Source organism: Lissotriton helveticus, chromosome 5_1 (assembly GCF_964261635.1).
Source record: "Lissotriton helveticus chromosome 5_1, aLisHel1.1, whole genome shotgun sequence".
NCBI lineage: Eukaryota > Metazoa > Chordata > Amphibia > Caudata > Salamandridae > Lissotriton > Lissotriton helveticus.
In genome coordinates, this window is record NC_136065.1 from 650,785,584 (window position 1) to 650,810,624 (window position 25,041).

The 25,041-nt window shown below is 44.0% G+C and overlaps 1 protein-coding gene across 1 annotated transcript in view; it reads left to right on the forward strand.

Moving 5' to 3' along the window:
* Window positions 1–3,208: 3,208 nt before the first annotated feature.
* The window catches only part of NFKB2 (nuclear factor kappa B subunit 2), a 192,656-nt gene continuing 170,823 nt past the window's right edge, over window positions 3,209–25,041 (forward strand). Inside the window, exon 1 of the mRNA XM_078643046.1 lies at window positions 3,209–3,357. The gene's annotated coding sequence lies outside the window, so the exon portion shown is untranslated. The remainder of the gene's footprint in view (window positions 3,358–25,041) is intronic.

Below are 25,041 nucleotides of genomic sequence, written 5' to 3' on the forward strand. Positions count from 1 at the left end.
GACTTACTTGGATCAAGAACCTCGAATAACATTAATGAAATGTAATCAACATGTTTGTGTTACTAATAGTGCACATTTTAAACTACACGGGATGTCCCAGAGAAGCTTGCATATGTGTTTACTAACCGTAATACGCTTGCCACTTAAATGGCCGCTGCTTAGCGAGAATTTCTTCTGCGCATGCGTTGGTCACATTCACGTGACGTACTCGCAGTTCTGGTGGGAAAACTTTGCGCTTGGGCACTAGCTTTAAAGATGGCCGCTTTGTGTTCTCACATGCCGAAGCTTGCACTGCCGCTTTCTGCATTGCTGTTCGTTTTGCACTAATCTTAATGCTATAGTTAATATAAAGTAAGGGGAGTCATATAGGGATTCCTGGTATACAGTGTATTCATTTATTTCTATGTTCTAAATTGTTTTCCTTTACTTTCCATGTATCGTAATCCTTGGGCATGAGGGATGGGAATACTCCATATTGAACAGCCTTTCTGCGCAGGACAGTTTTTCGCCAGAGGATGAACTCTGTGACATTGAATGTGCGCCAACCCAGGGGTCCCCGCCAAGATGCGCCTGGGAAGAAGCACCTTCGCCTAGTAGAAGAAGCTGAACAGTCCTACAATTGACACAATTGTATATAAACTTTGTATTCTCCATTGTATTTTGTAGAATATGTCATGGGAACCCCTAATTCAATGGGAGGTCCCGAAAAGATGTAAATTGGGACTTGAAAAATCAAATCCTGGTTGGTGTATTGACCTATCCTACTTGAGGACCAATCAAAATTGGGAATTCTTACCCTTGCAACATTTGGGGGTGGTACACTGACCCGAAAACAGTATAACTAGCCTAGGTTTAGCTAGAGAAATTGTCCGACTTGTCCGAATAGCTGACCTGTCACTGACCCAATGCACTCAATAGGTGACTGATACAGAGAGCTGCGGAGCACTCTGTCCGTAATTTCCATAGACCCAAGCGGGGTATTGGGAAACCTTAAGTGCTGGCGGAGCACTTTGACTGGGAATTCGTTAACCCAATCGGGGTTCTGACTGATAGCTGCAGAGAGGGTGGAGCTCAGGTGTTGCTTCCGAACTGCGGGTGCTGGTCTTACCTTGGTGGTCCTGTCCTGATCCTAATCTGGTTTTCCTGTCCTGTCCTGGGGTGTCCATTCTGCACCTGCTGGCCTACCGGCGACTGTCCTTCCTTGGGGTTTCTCCTGTCCTTAACTGACCCGTGGCCAGGGTTGGTCTTCACACCGTTCTAGGTAAATATAAATCTGAGGGAACCCATTTCGCATTCTCTATCATCCTTGCTTTTCATTAAAATCGTACTTGCTCATTGTTCCTTTTCTTACCCTTCCTGTGCTGACCAATGATAAAATCTTACATTTTAGTTGTTATACACGCATGTTCCATTCTTCCCCATCCTTTAAGAAACTCCTGAGATATTGTTCATGAAATATAGATGTACCTTTTCTTTACCCATCCTTTAGTCGATTTAAAGTGATTACACCGAATTATTAGTGTGTTCCATTCTTACCTTCCCTATAGCTACGTGTTACCTTCGAATTTTCTATAGACTGATTAAAGTTCTTTTGCCTTACTCACCTTCGAGGGGTAAATTAAACTGTGGTATTTTAGCATGTTCCTTATCTTTCCCGTCCTTTAGACATCATACTGAGTCTAAACCCTGAAAATCCTTATTAGCATGTTCCCTGTTCTCACCTTCCCGTTAGAGTTCTAAATGATTGGCCTAATCTACTACTTGCACAGCTACACTGTATTCATGCTCCTGATTATTGATAGTTTAATTGCTGTAAATCTTTTACTTTCTGACTTTGAAGAAGATTAGATAAAGATTTTGAAAACTTCCCGTGTCTCTGGGTATTACATGAGTGCAAAAATAGTAAATGGTATTTGTATTTTGTGTCTGCCTTTCTTTTACAGCTAGCTCCCTGATCCATTGTGATCATAGGTACCCGTAACAGTGGATTGGTAAGTCGGGTACACTGGAAATAAATAGGAAGGAACTGGGTTACTGATAGTAGAGGGTAAGGTTACCCGATTAATAAATATGGTGAATTGAATTTATGGGCCTAATGTGCATATGGTAAAATTATAGTCGGGTGACCTGCGCGCTCTATCACAGTGCTTGGGGTTGCCTGTACAAATAAAACGTTATTAATGCAAACATTTTAGCAGCCTAAAAATAACACATGATCGAGGAAAAAAACTATAGCTTATACACCCATGTACTCCAGTTTGCATGCAGGTCCATCATGCTGGTTCATAACTCACTGTGCTATATTAGAAGGGTTGCAATTTATGAACTGCGAGTAAGGATCTCTGTGTAAAAAAAGAGTAACCCACTTACCTGTCTACATTAAATAAAATCGGGGTGCACAATGTGCTTGCAGGACACTTATTAACCTGCTATGCTATTTTATGAGTCAAAATACAAATCTCCCCAGTAAATACATGAACCACCAGAGACATCCTACCATTATTATTATTTCCTGAGATGTACCCGGCACACAAAGCTCTCTGTAGCAGGTGCCTTAACCCCATACGGTATTTTAAAATGCAGCATTCGCTACCAATTAAGGCAGGACAAATGTACTGTCTCGTTTCTCCTTGTTGCTCATTTCTTCATGGCAGAGTTTGTTTGTTCTCCTTTAAACAAAAAAAATTATAAGTTGACCGCCAGACTGCTTTTCGTAACTCCAGCCTCGTGAATCCACGCCCTTTTTGAGCAATTTATTACGGTGGTTACCATAGTAATGGTTTCTCAGTTCCAGCCCTGTCTGCTGCTTGCATCGCATCCTCATTTGTCTGCCGAGTTGATAGCGCTCGAACACGGGCTATTACATTAAAAAAGATGAGCAATTTAAACAATATTTCACCTCTGCCTGCTTTGAAAAGCCGCTTCATGGGACAACCTAACTTTCTCTTGTTAAAAAACAGACACGTATCGTATTTTACTAAGTCATGCAACAGACACCTATGTGGACCATCGGAGTTGCCGTCGTCCTTGTAATGAACAGAACCCTCACCGCTCCAAGATGGCGGCCACTTTTGTCACTCTCTAGGGAAATTTGGAATCTTTGGCCTTTGATGATCACTTCCTTGTCTTGGACCCACCTGTTCCTGTCAAGGTTAATCTTCGGTCTCAAATACGTCAGCTCTAACCAATTGCAGAGCTGAATGTTCTTGAGTGGCAGCTAGTGTTTTTGTTGTAGGAATTCCCCTTGTTTGGGAGCGCCTACTGACTATAGTAGGGACTTTCCTGTGAGTTAAAACTAGTCGCAAACTTGCTAGTAAAGAAACAGAAGCACACGAAGGGACCTGAGGACGAGTGCAGGTACGGGGGGACGCTAGGGCAGGACTGGATAGGAAATTCGGTTAGAAATCTGGGGTAATTTGCAGGACCCAAGTAGAAATATTAGGATTTGAACTGAAATTGCATTTAGTTAGCAATAATAGCACTTTAAGGCGAGTAGGTTTGAACTCTGGAATCCAAAGTCAATGGCTAGCCCATTGATTATTGGGGTTCAACTAGTTATCTGAAGGGATCCTTTCCAATGACTTACTCCAGTTTGTGTGGTACATTCGGAATTAGGTGTGAGCATTACGTGGGTGTTATATGAGTAGCAAATGGTTGATGGAATGAATAGATATTGTTACGTTGCAGGGACATGGTTTCAAAGAGCAGGGGAGAGAGATTGGGGCACACAGGCATGCAACAGAAAATGCCCCAGAGGCATGTAGAAAAGAAAGAGAGGGTCATTACAAAGAAATCAACAGAAACCCCATTTTGCAGTATTGATGCTTCTGAGATTACCATGTAACCGCAGTATCTTTGCCTACGCCTAGAAGAGGGTAGCTGAGTTGAAAAGGGTGGTTGCTACATCTACTACAAGGAAAAGCACAGCTAACGTAGTGCCATAAGGAGAGCAGGGATATGAAGGCTAGTGGAAAACGGTTCCAAAAATAGTGGTCTGTAGTTGGCATATGAGAGTCCCAATACGAGGGTGTAGGAATAACAAGAAGGTCAGAGACAACAGAGCTGAAAAAGAGCAAGGTTTACACATAGGACTGGGTCAGCAGGGCTAGTGCAATCTAGACTAAGACAAATAGGGATAGAGAAGGGCCCAGCTAAAAATAAAGATAATACACATTCAGGAAAATGAATCTGTAAAATCACCCGATGATTCCATATCACTTAGGAGTGAAGGACACATACCACACTCCTGGATTTTTAAATTGACGAATCATCAGAAGTTCTAGTTCCACTGAAGTGAACCAGCACTGCAACTCCTAGAATGAATTATATTTTTGAGCAAAAGCTCTAGACCAGTGTACTGGTTGATACATTTTCCAGCAGATAATCCAAATTGGTTCAAGTCTTTTGCCAAAAGTGGGCTCTATACACTGAAAAAAACATTTGGCAGATTGGTGCATATCAAATACTTGTATTTCTCATACATTCAGTGCTTATCTAATCTGCTTTGCTTCCTTCATTACAACCTTAAAAATCTCTTCAATTACTTGTTACGTTCTTCAATTATTTACATCTGCCTGGTCTCATCTATATAATCTGCTTGCTTCCTTCCACTAAGTGTGTCTTCTTAGTCATTTGGATCTTCAAGCTGTCAATGTGTGCATTCCCGCTACCTTTCTTGATGATAAAAAGTAAAACGTTAATTAATGAACACTATGTGGTAAAAAAAACACTTAAACTTTGTTAGAAGAGGACTACTTTCTTCATGAGTACATTGTAAATACAGGTAAGTAAAATTGCAGCAGAAAAAGAACAACACTATATAAAGCATATGCCTTTGACATGGAAATAAATACATTTCAATAGCCACTATGAAAATATTCATATTCATGAATTAGAATTTTTTTGACTGCAATATTAGCTAGAGCAACATTTCCCAAACTGTAGGTCGGGATATACTGGTGTGTCGCGAGCCGATCTTTTTGATGGGTTGCGAATGCCCTAGTCCATATGTAATATTTAACATTAATAGCCCTGTTTGTGCAGCAGTGCAAAGGTGCTGAACGATGTCCCAAAGTCCTGTTTTAAAACAAAGCCTTGCAAGTATTGTCAAGCAAGATTCCAGGTGAGCTGTTGTTTTACTTAGCAAAGCCATTTCAACGGAGAATGTGCTCACTATACGTGATCATATACCATTTCTGAAAACTGGATATTTTGTGAAGTGTGGGGTGACCTCCATTCTTCGGGGACCTCGTAAAGGGAGTATGTAGGAATCCTACAGGCACGCTGCTTTGACGAATGTGTGACTACAAGCTACCCCCCCCCCCCCCCCTTGGACCCATGTTGTGAGGCCATCCCACGCTTCACAAATATCCAGTTTTCAGAAATCCTGAAAACTTTTTTAAAAAACGTGAGTTATTCCGGTCCTCTTTACCTCCAGCGGTCAGGTTGTGACTTAGCGTGTGCACACCGCCGGGGTGGTTTGGTCCTGATGAATGCCTCGCTAATAACACATAGAGGCAGAAACATGTTGACCACTCTTTTATCTTTCACTTTAGGGTAAATGTGGTAAAATTAACCAGGAGTTAGATATCCTTCATAACTATTTTTATCTATACCTGGTTTTCCGCCAATAAAGTTCTGTGGATAAAACCAAGGCATTTTGAAATCACTGTTTTTGCACTCACTATTTTGCACATTCACACCACAAACAAAAAAATCTGCTCCGCTGTAAACAGGCGTAGCACACCAGGGAGGCACTCTGCCTCTCTGGTGGGAACCCAATGATGAAGCATGTCACCAACTAGGCTGGTGAGTGAGGGTTCTTTTAAATATCTTAGAGTGACTTTATCCTGCTGGCTCTTTGTTTGGAAATCACACTCTTTTGTTGCTATATATAATGATTAAATAGCCTTTCCATGACCTTGACTTCAATGCAAGGATTGGAGTTGGAATAGTAGATTTGCAAGGGCGATATTGTGCTAAGTATCGCTCATGCCATGATGAAGTAAATGTTTTTCAGTGCGAAAGACAAGTTCCTCTAAAAGTTGTCATTGAGGTGACATGTTCTTACCATTGGATCAACTGCTGTCTTCGCAGTGAACCTGGTGAGAGATGAGAGGATGTCTCTCTTCTCCTCCAACTACGAGGGGAGAAGTGGTCATTGTTGGAAAACACATAAATCACTATTTCTACCTCTTTACCATTTACCTCTGCAGATGTCAGTGTTGTAGAGACTTACATTGTTCCAGCTATTAGGACCCAGCTGTATACACAATTCTTTTTACCGGCCTCTGGATTTTGTTGCATGCAGTTAAAGGAACAGCTGCCAGTTCTCTAGCATGGAAGACCTAATGAACCAGTGCAATGATTTTCTCAAGGAAACAAACATTTCACAGCCTGTACAACCACTAAATCCTAAATTGAACCCTTGCTTTGTTCCAAAGAGCCGCTGGCACTAAGTTTTCTTAATGCTTTTCTTAGTATTTCAGACTTTCGTAACATTTTGGAGCTTGCTGCTTTTTGATGCCGACACAAACATGACCATGGACAGGCTGGTTTAAGTGGCCTTTTATTCAACGAACGCCATTCGTCAAATCATTACTAACTGCAGATCATGACCACCACATATGTTCCTCTAAATACCTTGAGTCCTCTTGAACCATATCCCTACAGTACCATTTAAAGACCCCAGTAAGCACCCTAGACAATTTTCCTGGAGTATACTGACTCTGGTGGAAATAGCTTGAATTCCATCACTGCTTGTTGAGGAGAAACTGAACTAGTGCCCACTCTTTCCTACATTTTCTCCAAAGTCTCTCCAGCAGTTGTGTTTTCATATCTCCAGTCTCAGTGCTCTCTACTCTTGTTAGAGTCTGATGTGAGAAAGGGTAACTGCATTCCGTAGATACGTTATGAGGAATCCATTTCTTAGCATTCATTGAGTTACAAAGGGGTTTGTGAGCTGTGCGTGGGAGGTTTGTTTCACCTTAGAAAGTGGAGCAATATTCTATTCGCTGATTTACAGCATGAATGATTTGCAGCCCTGGTACCTGTACTAAGGGCATGTACAAGTACAGACATAGGCAGCTGCACATTACAACAACATCAAGTGCAGCAGAGTCTACCACAAAGCAAAAATAGAGATACACCACACATGTAATACACCGACCTCCCAGAAGAAATGAAAGGGCACATGATAAATAACTTGTAGCAGTAAAAATGTGTTTACATTTTAGAAGAAAGATAACCTCTTCCATTAAACTATATCTTCACCAGTAGAGTTCCTTTACACTGTTGGGAATTATTTAAGACTTACATAATTCCTGTCCTGAAGTAGGCCGTCAAGATTAAACATGAGGACCAATCAATGCTGATGCAATTTTGAAAATCCTATTATCTTACTTACCAATCATTTTAGATGGGGACCTAATGTAATAAGAACAGTCATGGGTTATGTGTTTGGTATTTCAAAAGAGACGTATGCCTGAGCACGTGGAAGACTATAGCAAAAAAATTGAATAATTTTTTTAAATTTTACTGTATGTTTTTGTATTCAATGTGATGGGAATTAAATATATTTATTTTATTTCTAAGTGGAATGGATTCTAGTATTGTAAAAATATTTATTTAAATTCAAGATCCAAAAAGAATGGCATGCTGAACATTTTCGGCACTGCCCATATTAAATCGAGAGATCAAAATGACCCCGGTATTGACCATAAATATGTAACAAGAATAACAACACTAACAGAAACAAGCATTGGCAAAGCTAGTGGATCTCGATTTGGGACCTGGTGTTGGCAATGCTTTTTGCCAACATTCTAAGGCATGGGCAAAAATCATTGTTCTGACCAGCATCCACCAAAAGGGAAAAAAGGCATGATGATACTGTTACTACTGGCGCTCGCTCTATTTTCTATGTGTGCGCAAGAGTGACAACGCATGCATTTCCCTACAAAATTACCCAGGCACCATTTTTTCACATTTACCAATCCAAGATGGATCGGTAAATAAAAAAAACTAAAATAATAAATTGTAGTAACTTGAAAGAACTTTACTGCAAAGCGGACGGACAAGCAGCAATTTGCTGCCGCTCTTTACATAAAGAAATTAAAATTAAAAAATTACCATGGAGGACGATAGGAGTGTGTAGGTGGGGGATAAAATAAAAACAAAGCTGCTAGTGTAAGGAGTTAAAAAGCAGCACATGAGTGCAAGAGCAATACAGAGAGTGGGGTAGTTTGGCAGGTTGAGAAACAAATGAGAGAGAGCGAGCAGCACACGAGGCAGAGAGTAACATGCAGTGCAAGGCAAGTATTTAGCATTTGAAGAATAACATGAGTGAGAGACCTGGAAAACACATGCTCTCACGTGGAGTATCCAACCAAAAAGAAGAAAAAGTAGTTCCCTAAAAGTGAGCATTGGAAGGATACAAGTCGTGCATTCAAAAGGATGGTAGGGAGGCTATGCTCAAAGAGAGGGTCAAAGGCAAGAAGAACAAGCATTAACAAAGCCAGTAGGTCTCACCTATGTGATAGCTATTGGCTTAGCCATTGTCCTTTAGCCATGTTGTACAGAAGAGTGGCTGTTGCTCAGCATGGTTAAAAGTTAGTGGCATGGTGTAGAGATGAGTGGCATTGAGTGGCGTAGAGTGGGGTGGCGTAGGGTAGAGTGGCATAGAGTGAAGTAGAGTGGCATAGATTAGATTGGCTTGGAGTGGAATGGGGTGGAGTAGTATAGAGTGGAGGGGCGTAGATTAGAGTGATGTGGAGTGGGATGGAGTAGAATGGCATACAGTGGAGTGGCCTAGAGTGGTGTGGTATGGAATGGAGTGGCGTGGCGTGGTGAGGCATACAGTAGAGTGCGTAGAGTGGTGTGAGGTTGCGTACAGTCGAGCGTGACATAGTGTAGGGTGGAGTAGAGTGCAGTAGCGTAAAATGGAGTGACCTGGAGTGGTTCAGGATGGCGTGGAGTGGTGTATTGTTCTGTGGTGTGGCATCGAGTAGAGTGGAGTGGCGTAGAGTAGAGTGGCGAAGAATGGAGTAGAGTAGAGTAGTACGGGTGAGGATTGTGATGTATTAAATGGTATAGTTGTGCGACCTTACTGTGTAACGCACGCGCAAAGCTGTCTTGGGTCCAGTCAGGCTAGTTTGTAAAACCTTTAGCACAACTCTGTGTAGCTGTGGCTTCGAGCAGCGAGGCTTAAATAAAGAAACTTGTGTAAAGCATTTATAAGCCCCAATCAACAGAATAAGCACGTTATGCTAATATTGATGTTGATGTACGCAATGATTCGTGTATGTACAAAAACAAAATCGAATCACTGTTTTTGAAATCCCCCGATATGACCTCTCCATCAACCCTGAGTCGGCAATACGTGGTCAGGCAGCCTTAGGCCTGAGGCTACTGATTGACAGATCACAGATGGGGAGGCACGTAACCTGCAGGAAAAACCCAGATTAGTCCCACAGGTAGGCAGCAACACCACAATGGTCCTGGGAGATTGGCCCCAATAAAACACACATGGCTGGAGGGGTGCACATTCCCAAAACACCATAAAGTTAGATGCCACATGAAGTTAGGAACTCTCAGCCACTCAGGACACAGCACACGCAACACATGCAATGATCACGCGCTCCCCATGCCGGACATGGAGCAACTAAATCCAGCAAGGAAAAGTTCAGTGGGGCCACTAAGTGGTATTTGGACAGTCATAAGGTCACCAAAGCAGTCTCAAGTCCAGTTCCACACTTTACATTAAGACTGCCATAGACTTCAGTAGAGTGGTCCTGATGCTGAGGATGCAGGATGCTGAGAGATGCTCTGGGTGCTATGCGGTCGACGAGATGTCCTCGCGGTATTCCTCGGTCCACGGGTACAGTGGGGTGACTTTAACCGCTGGGATTGCAGTCCCCCAAAGTCCTCTTTGAACTAGAATAAGTTTGGCTGGTCTACCTGTCTTTGTACACAGCTGGACTAGCTGTATCCTTTGGTTAAGGCTGGTGTGCATCTTTAGTGACAAATCTGGACTCTTACAACACTCCCTGGTCCAGCAGACTAGGGTGCAACTTTTGGCCATTGAGGATCAGTCTCTTGGTTTGCCCAGCAACGGTCAGCAGTGATTCAAAGAATGTGGCTACTGATTTGCCAGAGTGGGCTACTTCAGCTTTGTGGCCCTGGTGCTTGTTAGATGGGGTCAGCCGACTGATCCTTGGAGTCACTTCTTTGGTCTGGGGCTAAGGCGCATCTTTTCCATGAGCAAAGAGCCACATGCACAGCCCTCTCTTTACTAGATTACGGTGCAGCAGGTGCAGTTCAGCAGACGGTGCAGCCTCTCTTGCCAGGGCTCAGTAGGGTAGTCCGTCTTAGGTCCCTTTCTCCAGTTCTGGCGTGATCTGAGGTTCAGAGTGCCGGAGTGACACATTTATGCCCAGAAAGTGCCCAGATGGATGATGCGGTCACTAGCCATTGGGCTACCAGGATCCCTCCCCCCCTGTGATAAATTCCAGATATGTGTGGCCTCTGCCAATAACAGAGTGCACAATTCTGCCCACTCTCAAGATGTCTGAATCCTTCTTTAGATGTTGGGAACTTGGTAACCCACGCTACAGGTGTGGCTACCTGTGGGCAACACGCCCATGGGAACACCGGGTAGGTCACTGGTTTCCTCTTTCTGTTCCTGTTGTGAGCCTATCTACCTGAGAAAAGGGGCAACCCTTCAGGACTCTCATTGCCATTTGCAAACCAAAGGTGGCTTCACTTTTGAATCTTGCCGTCTGGGTCATCACCCTTAGAGGCTTCCTGCGAGGGGGAGATAACGCCTCTCCCTGTAGCAGACTTCTATTATTCCTGAACCTGGGGGTTGTTCGCCGAACTCCCCAGGCTGTCTGATTGCCAGCAACTGTGTGAGACCACTGGACAAACTCGTCACCATAGTGGCGACTTTATAAAAGTTGCCTTTCCTTAAAAGTGACATTGAATTCGACTTGGGCATCAAATCGAGTTTAATGCTATGATGAATTTGATACCTTGTATTACCCATCTTAGAAGTCTTATTCAGAAGCTATCTGGACTGAGGGGTCAGCCATTAACTCTGTTTTAGCCAATGTGGCTACTCATTTTTCCACAGTAAAATGACAATATGGAAATTTTGCAGTTAAGACACATTGAAAGTACACGTCCTACTTAATGATATGCAGCTCCCTGTCTTAGGGATCTATAGGCCTTCCTTATGGGAGATTGTATTGTTAAAAAGTGCTGTCCTTGGGTGGACACTCTAACTTACTTGCCCTGGGCACCCTTGGTACTATATACTAGGTGCTTATAAGTAGGGTTCCCGGTTTTATGGTATTTATTTTTTTGCCATTTCCGTCTGTATTTATCCATATTTATTATTTGGGCATTTTTTCTGTATTTACCCACATTTATTTTTGCTACAAGCAAAAGACGACAATACAGCTAGTATTTTTCCACATTTATTTAAATTGAAAATGCACACATGCGCTCTGTTGTTATGTGAGGGCACTGTCAATGTATGAGAGGAGAGACCTCGGAGGGCAATAGCTGCTTGCATGGATGCGGGAATCCATTTTGAGAAATTTCAATCAATTGCTTGGCTAGGGCTCTGCTGGAGGGGATTAGTGTTCTATTTGGTCGAACTGTAAGGATGAATGTACAGATCTGTAGGTAGCTTTCTCCCCTGCATTGTTTCACAAACCAGTCAAAACATCCATGCCAAGCACTCACATTGCGCTGACTAGTTTCCAAGTGATCAGACCTCATTAGCATGTATTGTACAGGTTCCCGAGTTGCACAGTGGGGCCATCTCTCCCACCAGGTGTGTAACACCCATTTGGCTCAAAGGGTTTCACCCCCACCTCCTCGTGGTGTGTCAGCCCGGGCTGAGACAGTTTCCCGGGCTGGCGTCCGTCTTCTTGCAGCCGCACCCTAGTACTTCACAGGTCTTTAAAAAGACCATTTACTTGTTAACAAGGTTTTTTTTTTTCACCCCTTCTTAGAGCTCCTGCTTCTCCGCTGCCCTCAAACTTTCCATCACAGCCCTTTGACCACAGCACGCTCCGGGATGATTCTGCTACCTACTACTCACTTAATGGTAGCTATTTTCCTAAAAATAGCCCTGAAAGTATTCAAAAGCTGTGAGACGCTGAAAGTAATAATATGCAACTTAAGTCGGAGATAATTGATATGATTCAAAATCTGGAATCTGTTCTGAGTGGATAATAAAGTTGCACTGCCTAGTTGAATCACAATGAAAGCAAGGACATGACTATTGAACAAGTGGCGCAAGATCACACAGCCAGTGGTATAGCAGTACAAAACAGCCATTATGGGCCTGTACTAGATAACTCATAGGCCTGCCCCCTGTGTTGTGTGTCTGCCCGGGCTGAGACAGCTTCCTGGGCACACACGCACAGTGTTTGAGCTGCCAGCCGCACCCGAGTATTTCACCGGTCTTTAAAAGACCATTCACTTGTTAACGAGGCTTTGTTGTTTTTTTCATCCCTTTTTTGATCTCCTGCATCTCCACTGCCCTCAAATTTTCCTTCACAGCCCCTTGGCCACAGCACGCTCCAGGATGAGTCTGTTAAAGACCGGCATCGCAGCATTACGTGCATTCCCTGTGTCTGGCATCACACGTGATGTACACGGTCTTGTGCACTGAAGCACGACAGCGTGGAAAAATTTGCTAGTATTTTGCTTTTCTAAATATAAATACAGACAAAGGAAATATAGCTTTCCGTCTGTATTTATATGTAAAAATCCGTAAAAACTGAAAACTGGGAGCCTTAACTATGAGCCGGGCTGAAGACGGCTGTAATGCCAGAAACCGGTCCTCGGAAGCTTGTTTCCGGTCCAGGGAAGGCATGGCTTGGCAGTTCGGGCTGGACTGTTCCCATGAGGCACAGGGTCAGACTGATTTGTATATGGCCATGTCTGAACTGGGGTGCAGAGTGGGCTAAATAACGGTGATGGATTAAACCCAGATCTGTTGACTGGGTGTGAGTGTTTGATTGGTTCAGCTGCTCCGTCCATCACCCCCCCTTTTGTACCGCTTTGTTCGCCATAAGTTGGCAGGGTATGCTCAGACGTGAGTCCCTTGCTCACTTTGCCACTGTATTCAAGCAAGCCGGGCTGAAGACGGCTGTAATGCCAGAAACCGGTCCTCGGAAGCTTGTTTCCGGTCCTGAGAAGGCATGGCTTGGCAGTTCGGGCTGGACTGTTCCCATGAGGCACAGGGTCAGACTGATTTGCATATGGCCATGTCTGAACTGGGGTGGCAGAGTGGGCTAAAGAACGGTGATGGATTAAACCCAGATCTGTTGACTGGGTGTGAGTGTTTGATTGGTTCAGATGCTCCATCCATCACCCCCACCCCCCCTTTTGTACCGCTTTGTTCGCCATAAATTGGCAGGGTATGCTCAGACGTGAGTCCCTTGCTCACTTTGCCACTGGATTCAAGCAAGCCGGGCTGAAGACGGCTGTAATGCCAGAAACCGGTCCTCGGAAGCTTGTTTCCGGTCCAGGGAAGGCATGGCTTGGCAGTTCGGGCTGGACTGTTCCCATGAGGCACAGGGTCAGACTGATTTGCATATGGCCATGTCTGAACTGGGGTGGCAGAGTGGGCTAAAGAACGGTGATGGATTAAACCCAGATCTGTTGACTGGGTGTGGGTGTTTGATTGGTTCAGATGCTCCGTCCATCACCACCCCCTTTTGTACAGCTTTGTTCGCCATAAGTTGGCAGGGTATGCTCAGACGTGAGTCCCTTGCTCACTTTGCCACTGGATTCAAGCAAGCCGGGCTGAAGACGGCTGTAATGCCAGAAACCGGTCCTCGGAAGCTTGTTTCCGGTCCAGGGAAGGCATGGCTTGGCAGTTCGGGCTGGACTGTACCCATGAGGCACAGGGTCAGACTGATTTGCATATGGCCATGTCTGAACTGGGGTGGCAGTGTGGGCTAAAGAACGGTGATGGATTAAACCCAGATCTGTTGACTGGGTGTGAGTGTTTGATTGGTTCAGATGCTCCGTCCACCACCACCCCCTTTTGTACCGCTTTGTTCGCCATAAGTTGGCAGGGTATGCTCGGACGTGAGTCCCTTGCTCACTTTGCCACTGGATTCAAGCAAGCCGGGCTGAAGACGGCTGTAATGCCAGAAACCGGTCCTCGGAAGCTTATTTCCGGTCCAGGGAAGGCATGGCTTGGCAGTTCGGGCTGGACTGTTCCCATGAGGCACAGGGTCAGACTGATTTGCATATGGCCATGTCTGAACTGGGGTGGCAGAGTGGGCTAAAGAACGGTGATGGATTAAACCCAGATCTGTTGACTGGGTGTGAGTGTTTGATTGGTTCAGATGCTCCGTCCATCACCCCCCCCCTTTTGTACCGCTTTGTTCGCCATAAGTTGGCAGGGTATGCTCAGACGTGAGTCCCTTGCTCACTTTGCCACTGGATTCAAGCAAGCCGGGCTGAAGACGGCTGTAATGCCAGAAACCGGTCCTCAGAAGCTTGTTTCCGGTCCAGGTCAAGGCATGGCTTGGCAGTTCGGGCTGGACTGTTCCCATGAGGCACAGGGTCAGACTGATTTGCATATGGCCATGTCTGAACTGGGGTGGCAGAGTGGGCTAAAGAACTGTGATGGATTAAACCCAGATCTGTTGACTGGGTGTGAGTGTTTGATTGGTTCAGATGCTCCGTCCATCACCACCCCCTTTTGTACCGATTTGTTCGCGATAAGTTGGCAGGGTATGCTCAGACGTGAGTCCCTTGCTCACTTTGCCACTGGATTCAAGCAAGCCGGGCTTAAGACGGCTGTAATGCCAGAAACCGGTCCCCGGAAGCTTGTTTCCGGTCCAGGGAAGGCATGGCTTGGCAGTTCGGGCTGGACTGTTCCCATGAGGCACAGGGTCAGACTGATTTGCATATGGCCATATCTGAACTGGGGTGGCAGAGTGGGCTAAAGAACGGTGATGGATTAAACCCAGATCTGTTGACTGGGTGTGAGTGTTTGATTGGTTCATATGCTCCGCCCATCACCACCCCCTTTTGTACCACTACTTCTAAGTAAGTCAGTGTACGCCATTTGGGGACAGCCAATTCAACATACATTTTATAAGGAGTTAGAACACTGCCACTGAGGTCTGGCTAGGAGGCCTCACTGCATGGGCGGAGTAAAAAAACAACAGTATCAGTCCAAACCTTTGGGGGTGACTATAAAAAAGGCATTTCCTTACAATTGCGGGTGTAAGTAACCAATGCATTAATAGAGAAAACAGATAGGGTGAAAGCAGGCCATATGCCGGTGTTAAAGGTTGGAAAGCACAGTGCAGATCCAGGAATAATACTGAAACGCTTATAAAATTAAAAAAAATAGTTCATAGCAAAAAGATGAGGAAGAACACATGTACTTGGTCCATTCTCCGGGGAGGAGCTAACACAAGAAAGGAAGGGAAGCCTACGGGAGCTAAACAATCGAAAGCCAATACTCTCAAAGATGAGACCTATTGGCTTTGACAATGCGGGTTAGGTCTCAAGACACCACCCCTGTGATCCTGAGTAAATCAGGTAATCTTCCCATGCATGAAAAATAAAACAAATATGACATTTGGCAATTCGCCCATATCCATATCTTAGTGAAAATACATTTGTAAGCAGATAAAACATAGCTACAAATGGCAAGATGTGGAACAAGGACGTCAGGGAAGAAGAAAAAATATAAATAGTGCCTCAATCAGTGCGTGATAGTTAAGGACAGCAATCACGTTACAGCAATCACTACTTGGTCAATGCTCCAGCCAAAAGAAGAGGAGGTGAAGTCAACACGTGCTGGCCAATTAGAAGGCAGCATATAAAAGTAACAATGAAGCCAAAGAATGTTAAGCAATGGGCTGGCTGAAAGCCCTTTGTTGTATACAATATCTCCCACAAGGGTCAGTTTATGTAGCACACATGCTGTTTGTTGCAAGCAAGACCTAAAAATGGTAAGCAATGTGATGGCTGAAACCTCATTATAAGTTTTTTGGGAAGCACACAAAATGTTGGTGGGACATGAAAATGACATTTACTGACACCATTTGTATTCAGTTGATCATAAGTTGTTTGGGAACAGGTGTGTCTGTTTTTGAGCTGTTCTTTGCTCATCACTAGGAGGAAGGATATGTTCTGTGGTCACAGGAAGAAACCCTAGTTGTTTTCCTTTCCAGAGTAGCCTCTTATTTCAAGGTGTCACTGGGTTCAGGACTCCCTCTGTTCAGGCATGCCACTTACGTAATTAAAGAGGAAATGCTGTTTGATAACCAGCAAGTATTATTAGGATCAGAATACTCATAGGTGTGTAATTTAGCAAGACATTCAAGCCCTGTTAACTGTAAGAATTGATTACAGCAATTACAGAAATGCATGCCGACACTGCAGCCCTTCTCTCGATCTATTCCGTGACGCACGTGAACTGGCGTATGGGAGCTTTACTATGAGCGATAAAACATAGACTATTATTATATTTGTGTTTTGGACTCCTGGATTTGATATAGGACTGTCCATGCAAAGGTGGAAAAATATTGTATCCCACCCCATGACCCCAGACAGATTATCAGTCACAAGGCTATGGCACTTCACCCGCCGTCGGAACAGTGGGTGACGTCGCATACATTTCGACCCAAAATATAGACAGGCGCTCTGTCACGTGATCTATCTGCCATTGGATGACCTGGGCCTGGCTGTGGAAGTGAAAGCTGCTAGCTAACTGCATCATGAAGCAGAAGCAGTGTACGGGAATTTTTGTGGCGCAGAAGTTTGACTTTTGAGGCGCCTAATGGAACAAAGCGGCGTAAGCATGTTGAGAGGTATGGATTCATGTAATCATTTTCAGACTCGAAAGTGGGAGATTTTGGAAAAAACATCAGGGGAATGTTGGCATGTATCGACAACGGCTTTCAATTCATGCAGCATTTCACATGCATATTTCCAGCTCATATCTTTGCAAGTCCATAACAGAATGTAGTTTGGCTGCTGATTTTAGTTTCCAATAAATATTACTGTTTCGCTCTCTATTTGCCCCAAATATTTTAACGTGTTGAAGCCTGTTGGTGCGAATGTTAAGTCGCCACAAACAGTTGCTCATGCTAGCGGATGCTAGAGTTGTTAAAGTGCCACACTGAGGTAGTGATGAGTGTTGCTACATGCACCTCTCAGACAGCCAAATCAGCGCCTCCGAGGGCGCCAGGTTACCCTCCAGGTGATATGCACATAGGTGTTGGAAGTAGAGGTGCGGGGGTGCTGCACTCTGACGTCTGCGAGCCCGTGAATAAAGTTTGATGAATAGATGGAGTGATGTGCATGGAATGTGTTTGCAACATTTCTTACCACACATCTTGCCAATAGCGTTGAAGCTTCTTTCAGTGTCATGAAATATGTGAGCGGTTCAGTCCACCCCAACACATGCCAGTGAGTAGCGAACCACTCTATGTAAGCCGTGTGGAGATGGATACCACGAATGGAACATTTTGAAAAACAAACGTTTCTTCTTAGTTTCCCGAAGTACTTTGTCATGGGTTCAAAGTTGTCCTTTCATCGTTTATTCTTGGTGGAGAAAATGTTGCCACTGAAGCCTTGCTGCAGATTCCAAGAGTCTTGATCAGTGCTTTCAATGGAAACATAGAAGTGCAGATACACACTATTCAGAGTATCTACTTGCTCCGGAGAAGTGACAGAACTCTCCCGTTAAATGTATTGCGGCCCTGCTGAGAAGTGCAGGTGCTTTCCCTTTCAATTTAAAATAGTGCAGGCACTGAATACCTGACAGCCCCTGCCCATTTAAAGCACTGGTGTAGACTATAATGTGCGTAACAAGAGGCAGGGTCGGACTGAAGAAGAAAGTAGGCCCAGGCATCAAAATAGCCCCCATTAGTTAATTAGGTACCTCAAAAAGTGTCCCAGGTTTGCAAATTGCGGCAGTTTAAAACTCGGAAAGATCAGCTGTATAATTGTTTTATAAGATCGGTAAGACTGCACGGAATATAAAAAAAAAATCAAAACAAAAAACCGGCCCAGCAGACTATAAAACAGGCCCACCGAATACCTACAAAAAAACAACAAAAGAAAACAGGCCCACACGCCAACCTGTCAGACAGGCTCACCGGACCCTGCCTGGTTGCACTACAGGCCCGTCCGAGCCTGACTATATATCCCTGATACCAACTCGCTCCACTACCCGGACGTGTACATATTTTTATAATTGGGGAACTGGGACTGTCCCCGGCGTCGGAGATCTTGAAATGATTTGTATCCACATTCGGTAAATACTAGTTGTTGAGTGCATCGATGCCCTTTGCGTCCCACTGCCCCCTCCACGGGTCTCCTTTAAAGTGGTTTGTTCCCGTTTTCTGTAGCGTTGTGCATTTTTTTTTCTTTTAGCCCTTTACAGTTGTGTTCTAACGCAGCACCCCTTGGCAGCTTCTGCTTCCTTGGTGTTTTCCCGAATTTCTGAATGTTTTGAAGGCAAGACCGCAGGAAATTATTTAACTGCCGGTGGCAACCCTTTTTGGAAAGTCCCCTATGTGTTTTTAAAGCCAGCGCGGCGTATTTGCGCATGTGTCAGACATGCTTCTCCGTGTCTGCCTTTCAGTTGTTTCGTTTTGTGTAAGGAAATTGCAGTAAAAAATGAGTATTTTGCATGGGAGCTTGACAGGGACAGATGATGGCAAGGGAAAACACCCAAACATGTGAGCCCCAGCAACAGAGTGAATCACGGGTTCTATATATGATAATTCTAGCATGCCAGAAAATCCCAGCATTGAAACGGCTTGATTTTGTTTTTTACGTCTGACCTACAGAGAGTTTTGGATGTTTTGGCAGCCTCATGTCATAATAAAAAGAAAGCATCAATAAACAAGCATTGGCATAGCCAATAGGTCTCGCTTTTGGGACCTTATAAGTATTTAGTTATGCAGCACAATATCCTTGGTGCAACAACATCAACTGTTGCATGGCCAAACACTTATAAGGTCCCAAAGGCGAGACCTATTGGCTATGCCAATGCTTGTTGCTAATGTAGTAGCGTTTTGGGAATCCCAAGCACTATAAAAACGACAATATAACGGTCTTGCTCAAAGGTATGCATGTTATTTCCCCTTTTTTTAATATAAATTGTGCTGTTACGAATAACTGTTGCAGTGTGTTTGTCAAGGGGGAAAGTGGAGCGATATGCTCATGAGGCCTTTTATCTTACATTTTTTTTAATTGCAATTTTATATAGCGAGAACTCGACCGGAATATGTCATTACGCTTTACATGAAAACCAGTCGCATTACAGAGGGACACATTCATTTTTAGGCACGTGGAGATTAAGTGAATTGCCCCGAATCGCAGGATGTTTGAGTCTCCTGCCAGACTCGAACATGCTTCTTTCTCCTACTTCAAAGTCTGGGCCGCCCTAGCCGTTAAGCCACACCCTCTCTGTCCAGAGGCTGCTGCAGCCCGAACTATAGGTGGGGGTCCATCAATCAAGTAGCCACTAATGACCGCGTGAATGTTTGTAAATACCTGCCCCTTTTCCCCTCTTGGTAGCGTTGAATCGTCACGTGTACAGGATTGGCCTAATAATGATCGAGGTATGGGTGCGCCCGCCTTTAGTCAGACTTGATTGAAGGATGCTGATGCAAGGCCACGGTCAGTGTGCATCCGAGAATCGAGGCTCCGGCATGGTAGGAACTCAGTGAGAGCGCGCGAATGAAAAAGTCTCATCTGGTGTCTGGCTGGTCGTGCTTGAGGGCCAGACATGAACGGCGATTGAGGAAGGGCTGCACTCAGGCACTGGAGGCTGAAGTGGAAAATCACTAGTTAAATAATATCTGCAGCTGTGGGCGAAGGCTGACTGCCCTAGTGCACGAAAGCACCCGTGAAGTTTCTTGTTCATTGTGCATGGTTTAAAAAATTCAAACAAGCCTCCTCTCCGCATTTATCCCTTTTCGTCTACTGTTAATGTCCTGGGCAATTAGTTGTATTTTTTTCTGACAGATATTTATTTATTTAAGGGGTGCTCATGTGTAGTACCTGAAATAAAGACTCTGGCGACTCTTTCTCTCTGCGCCTTGTGGCCCGCCACCCAAGAAATAAACCCCCATACATCGCCCCCCCCCAGCACGAGCTGGCGCCCTGCATGCTTTTTGTTTATTATTGTTAAATAACAGAGCACCGTGCATAAGTTTACAATTACAAAGGTCAAGAGGAAAAAGAGGAAGATACTATTAAAAGGAAACAATCCTACAATATAACTAGAGCTGGAACGGGTGATGAATGAGCGTGTTTTACAGAAAGATAAAGCGGGGCCCTTTACACCTCCCAGCTTCCCCTGCGATTTCACAGGGGCTTGTGAAAATTCGGCCATGGGGAGAGAATGTGACATCAGGGGGCCCTGCGCTGCAGACTTCTGAGTGGAGAACCAAGTTCTAGTGTAGGCGTGGGCTCGACATCCTGTAATCCTGGGCAAACCACATCATCTTCCCGAGCCTACAAAAAATGTCATTGTATAATATAACTAGTGCCATGGTATAGCTTCAAGTTGAAATTGTGCTATATTCAAACTGCAAAAAGCAAAACCAACTGCAAAAAAACAGCGAGTGTGCTCAGATGGAGTGACAGGCGCCGGAAGGACGGAAGCAATGACGGGCAGAGGTGCGAGCGAGGAGGCGCGCGTGCGCTAAAAGGAAAGAAAAACAAGCATTGGCCGCGCGGCGTGAAAGTGATCGCGGGCTGTAAGGGTGCCCGTGAGCGATGCACTTAATGAGCCTTGACGAGACAGGAAAGCCAGATGGCGCCTGTGCTCGTAACTGTGCGCTTAACCGCACGCTCTAGGACACACAAAAAGCTGTGGTCGGCTTTTTGAAGCCCACTTACTAAAAGTCTCGCCAGAGGAGCACATCTTCTGGCTCAGGCGAGACCTAAAAAGCATATACATACAGATGGGTTTTGTGCTAGCCCTTTTTATCCATTGTTTTGTTCATCTGTCATTCACATTTTGTTTCCACCCGCTATAGAATGCCACATGGAGCTGTGGGTCAGCCCACTTCAGCCCCTGTCTGTCTTGCGCTATTGAGTAATGGCACGTTCCCTGAATGAACCTGTAAATACTCCTAAAAGGAAGTGCACGTCAATGTCTGGGTTGGTGACCCAATACTTCGCTTCGCGAATGATTTTTCTCATTCTTTTTCTGTTCAAATTTTTTTTCTTGTTTGTCATCCTTGAATGGTTAAGCTATATCTCCAAATTACAGTAATTTAAAGCCTATAGTAGCTTTTCTTTTTGCTATTAAGAATCATATTTTCATGAGACACGCATTACAATGAAACGGTTCCTATACCTGTTCTAAGTGCACCTGTATGCTAAGAAGGATTTATTGTGTTCAATTAAAATGATATGCCACGTTCATTTTTTTTAAATTTAAACAAACATTTCAAGCATATGTCTGCCACGTCTAGGGGGCAACATGTTTTCTTTTTCTGTTTTAGTTTAAGGCATAGGCTCACGATTTTCTTTTTAATTACCCATTGTACCAGCATTATTAGGTCAGACCTATTGGCTTTACCAATTCTTGTTTAAAGATAGAGCCACATAAGGTTTGTGTGTTTATTTTCATTGATTTTTGTATGTTAATACCTATACCAAGAGATGTACATAGCATCATAATTCATTGTCAACAACGAAAAGCTCTAAAGATTGTCCTATTATATTGTGGAATTTGGATAGCTAGTACTTTTATAACGCTGAAACAGAGAGCTCAAATGCTTATTAGGTTGCTTTGAAATAAACACCAAGAATAACAATATTTTAAAACTATTGCCCTTTCAGATCTCAAAATGAGGGCCAACTCTAAAGAAGAGCAGTTAAGAAATCTAAAAGTTATACAGTTTCATTCAATTGATCTGCAAAGGCTACTAGTACTTGAGAGAGTGTTTCTTTAACCCCTTGCACGCTCATGACGAGCTCAGCTTGTCATGAAGTACACCTCTTGTACGCTGATGACGAGCTGAGCTCGTCATGAACCGCGGGGTTTTAAAATCTTTAGCGCACCGCGGGAAAATGAGCCGCACAGATGCGGTTAAGCTAGCTTCCTTGCAGTGACATCTTAAGGATTTATGCAATATATATTTCGGAGTCCCCTATTTGGGTCAAGTTTAAAGTTACTAGCCTGTACTTAAAACAGTGCCAGGGCTCTCGCCAGGAGGTCCCGGCAGCTTGCATCACACAATGCCCCCGCCATGCTGCCAGAGATAGTAACACCACGACTACTAATCATCACACTCCTACAACTGTGACAATTCGGACTATTCCAGGCCCACAAAGCTATAAGAATGGCTTGGACAGCAGGTATTGGTCATTTTTACTGTATATTGAATTAATATTTAACTGTTGTCGTCTTCTCTAAATTAGCCGGACAGCGCCACTTTGTGACAGATTGTCACAAGCACCGGTGTTGACAATAAAGGGCCGGTGCCGAGAACCCGAAACTACCAGCTCAAATTAAGTACTGTTATTAGCCTTTTTGGGTCATTCAAATCCATATCATGATAAACAGTATTGAATTATATGTAAACCTTCAGAAATGTGAACACGAAAAAACTACAGAAAGCTCAATCTGCCCTGTGTTCTTCAGACAAATAGTATGAAAAGAAAGCTTGAACAATCATTGATGAAGCCATTTCTTTGAGTTTGGGTCTCGATTCATTTACTTGCAACAACAAATGTTTATATGAAATTCCATGTCTAACTAGCATGTTACTCCCACTGTAGGAAAAATATGCTAAGGATGACTTGTTAATTAATAAGTGGACTAGTGCATACAAATTAGAATACAACAATGCACCCAGCACTTAAAATCCTATCTTTAGTTGCTGGATATTTGTAATCACACATATATCTCCCCCCCCCCCTCCCATTACTGACATTCTTGATACAACAATGAAAATCCAAGTGCTGCTCGGAGCTTTTAAAGAGATCAGTATAGTGAAAGACGTACTTTAAGGGGTAAGTTAGAAAGAGAAGTAGTTTAGAAAAAGAGGTGAGTTCGAAAGAGGTAAAGTCAGTAAGATGTAGAGGTTGACAGACTTGGGGGAAAAACAAAGAGATGCTAGATACAGCAAAATGATAAATGGTTTAGAAAAACGAGTTATGTAGAGAGAGTAGTGGGACAAGAGAAAGGTAGACAGAGGGGTAAAGGGTAGAAAGAGGCATGTAGTGTAGAGCACAAAGAGGAAATTGAGAGACGTGAAATAGAGATGGAGAAATCCGTTTAGAAAGAGGTTGAAAGAGGAAGTGAAGATGAGGTATAGAAAGAGCGGTTGAGATAGTTGAGGTGGACGGGGTAAGCGGAAATGGAGAAAGAAGTCCAGAGAGAGATACGTGTTCGAGAGAGAGAGAGAAAGACAGAGCTATACAAAGAGGAGCTGATGATAGAGAAAAAAGAGTAGAAGTAAAGAAAAACATGTAGCCATAAAGAAGTGAGATATTAAAAGAGGTGGGTGAAAGGGAACTAAGGTAGAACGAGAAAAAGGGAAGGTGGAAAGGTGATTTTGTGAAGTAATGGCGAGGTAAATTGAGAGGTTAGCTCTTGAGAGCGAAAGATTGGGGAGTACAGAGAGGTAAGGTAGTGAGGGAGATGTGAGGTAAAGTGAGAAACGTGGTAGAGAGGTGAGTTGAAGTGGTTAGGTAGAGAAATGGCTGAGCGAAAAGTTAGAGATAGGTAAGCTCGTAGGGACATGGAGAGAGTGAGAGATAAGATTGTACGAGAAGTGAAGCAGATGGGGCAGATGGAAAAAGAGCTGTGAGGTACAGATAGAGGGTTGTGGTAGAGAGATGAATTTGAGTGAGGTATAATGGGAGCGAGAGAGTTTATGTAGACAGAGGTGAGTAAACAGGGCCAAGATAAAGAGGATGAAGGTACACAAAGAAGAGAGATAGAAAAGGTAAGAGTGTGGGTTAAGGTAGAAGAGGTGAGGTGAGGTGAAGTGAGGGGAGAGGAGAGGAATGATACAGATTAGTTTTCAATTTAATTGCCACCAGCTGCCTCAGAGTGTGAGGGTTGAGTCTGGGCAGGGCAGGCATGCACCCTAAGGGGCAGACTTGTAATTTTTAGTGCAATGAAGTGCAGCAACATAGCATGTGTATTTGTAAAGCGCACATTCACCCCCAACAGGGTATCTTGGCGCTGAATATCAGATGTTTATCGTTACCCAACTAATTGGCACTCATTTTATCGACCTCAGAAAGGATGAGCGACTGAGTGGACCTGCCGGGATTTGAACCTGTGACCACGAGGTCGAACACAGGCCCCTGCAGTGGATGCATTAGTCCCCTAAGCCACCAGACCCGGCAACCAAAGTTACCGAGCTGCATTGAGTTAGGGGAGAAAGCAGCAGAGAGTCATGTTTATTTAAATAACCTACTGCTGCTCTCTACCCCTTGATGACGCAAAAACAGGCTGCCTAGCGCCACACCTTTGCACCTTGTGTGTGTGTGCTGTCTAGCATAGTATTTGTACTGGAAGTGTACCCTTTCAGTAAAATCATATGCCTAGACAATTCTCAAACATTTCACGTATTGCATGTCCAGTATGCAGTTCAGCACACATGGCTGCTTCAAGGAGGCATTATTTTCCCATGTAAAACCCATTCTAGCTATTTTAGTAATTCTGGCTTTGATCTAATATGCCCAGGTTACACCCACGTAATGCTACTTAATGCAAAGTGGTGCAAAGTAGCGCAAATCGCTGTATGTACTGAGAAAAGGGCACCTTTTCAGTGCAAAATGTTTTACACTGAAAAGTAAATACTCCTGCCAGACTTTGCTCCGATTTCTGTCACTGTGGATGACTTTGACCTGCTGTAAACCCTTAACAAAACTGGCCCTAAGGTTCTTTTAAACATGCTCGGTTGGAAATTTTTAAAGAAAAAGGTTTTTTAGAGCAACTTTATTAAAACAGGATTTTCAAATCAGTTTACCAGGTGACCTCCAGGAAGGTGTGATCCCAGG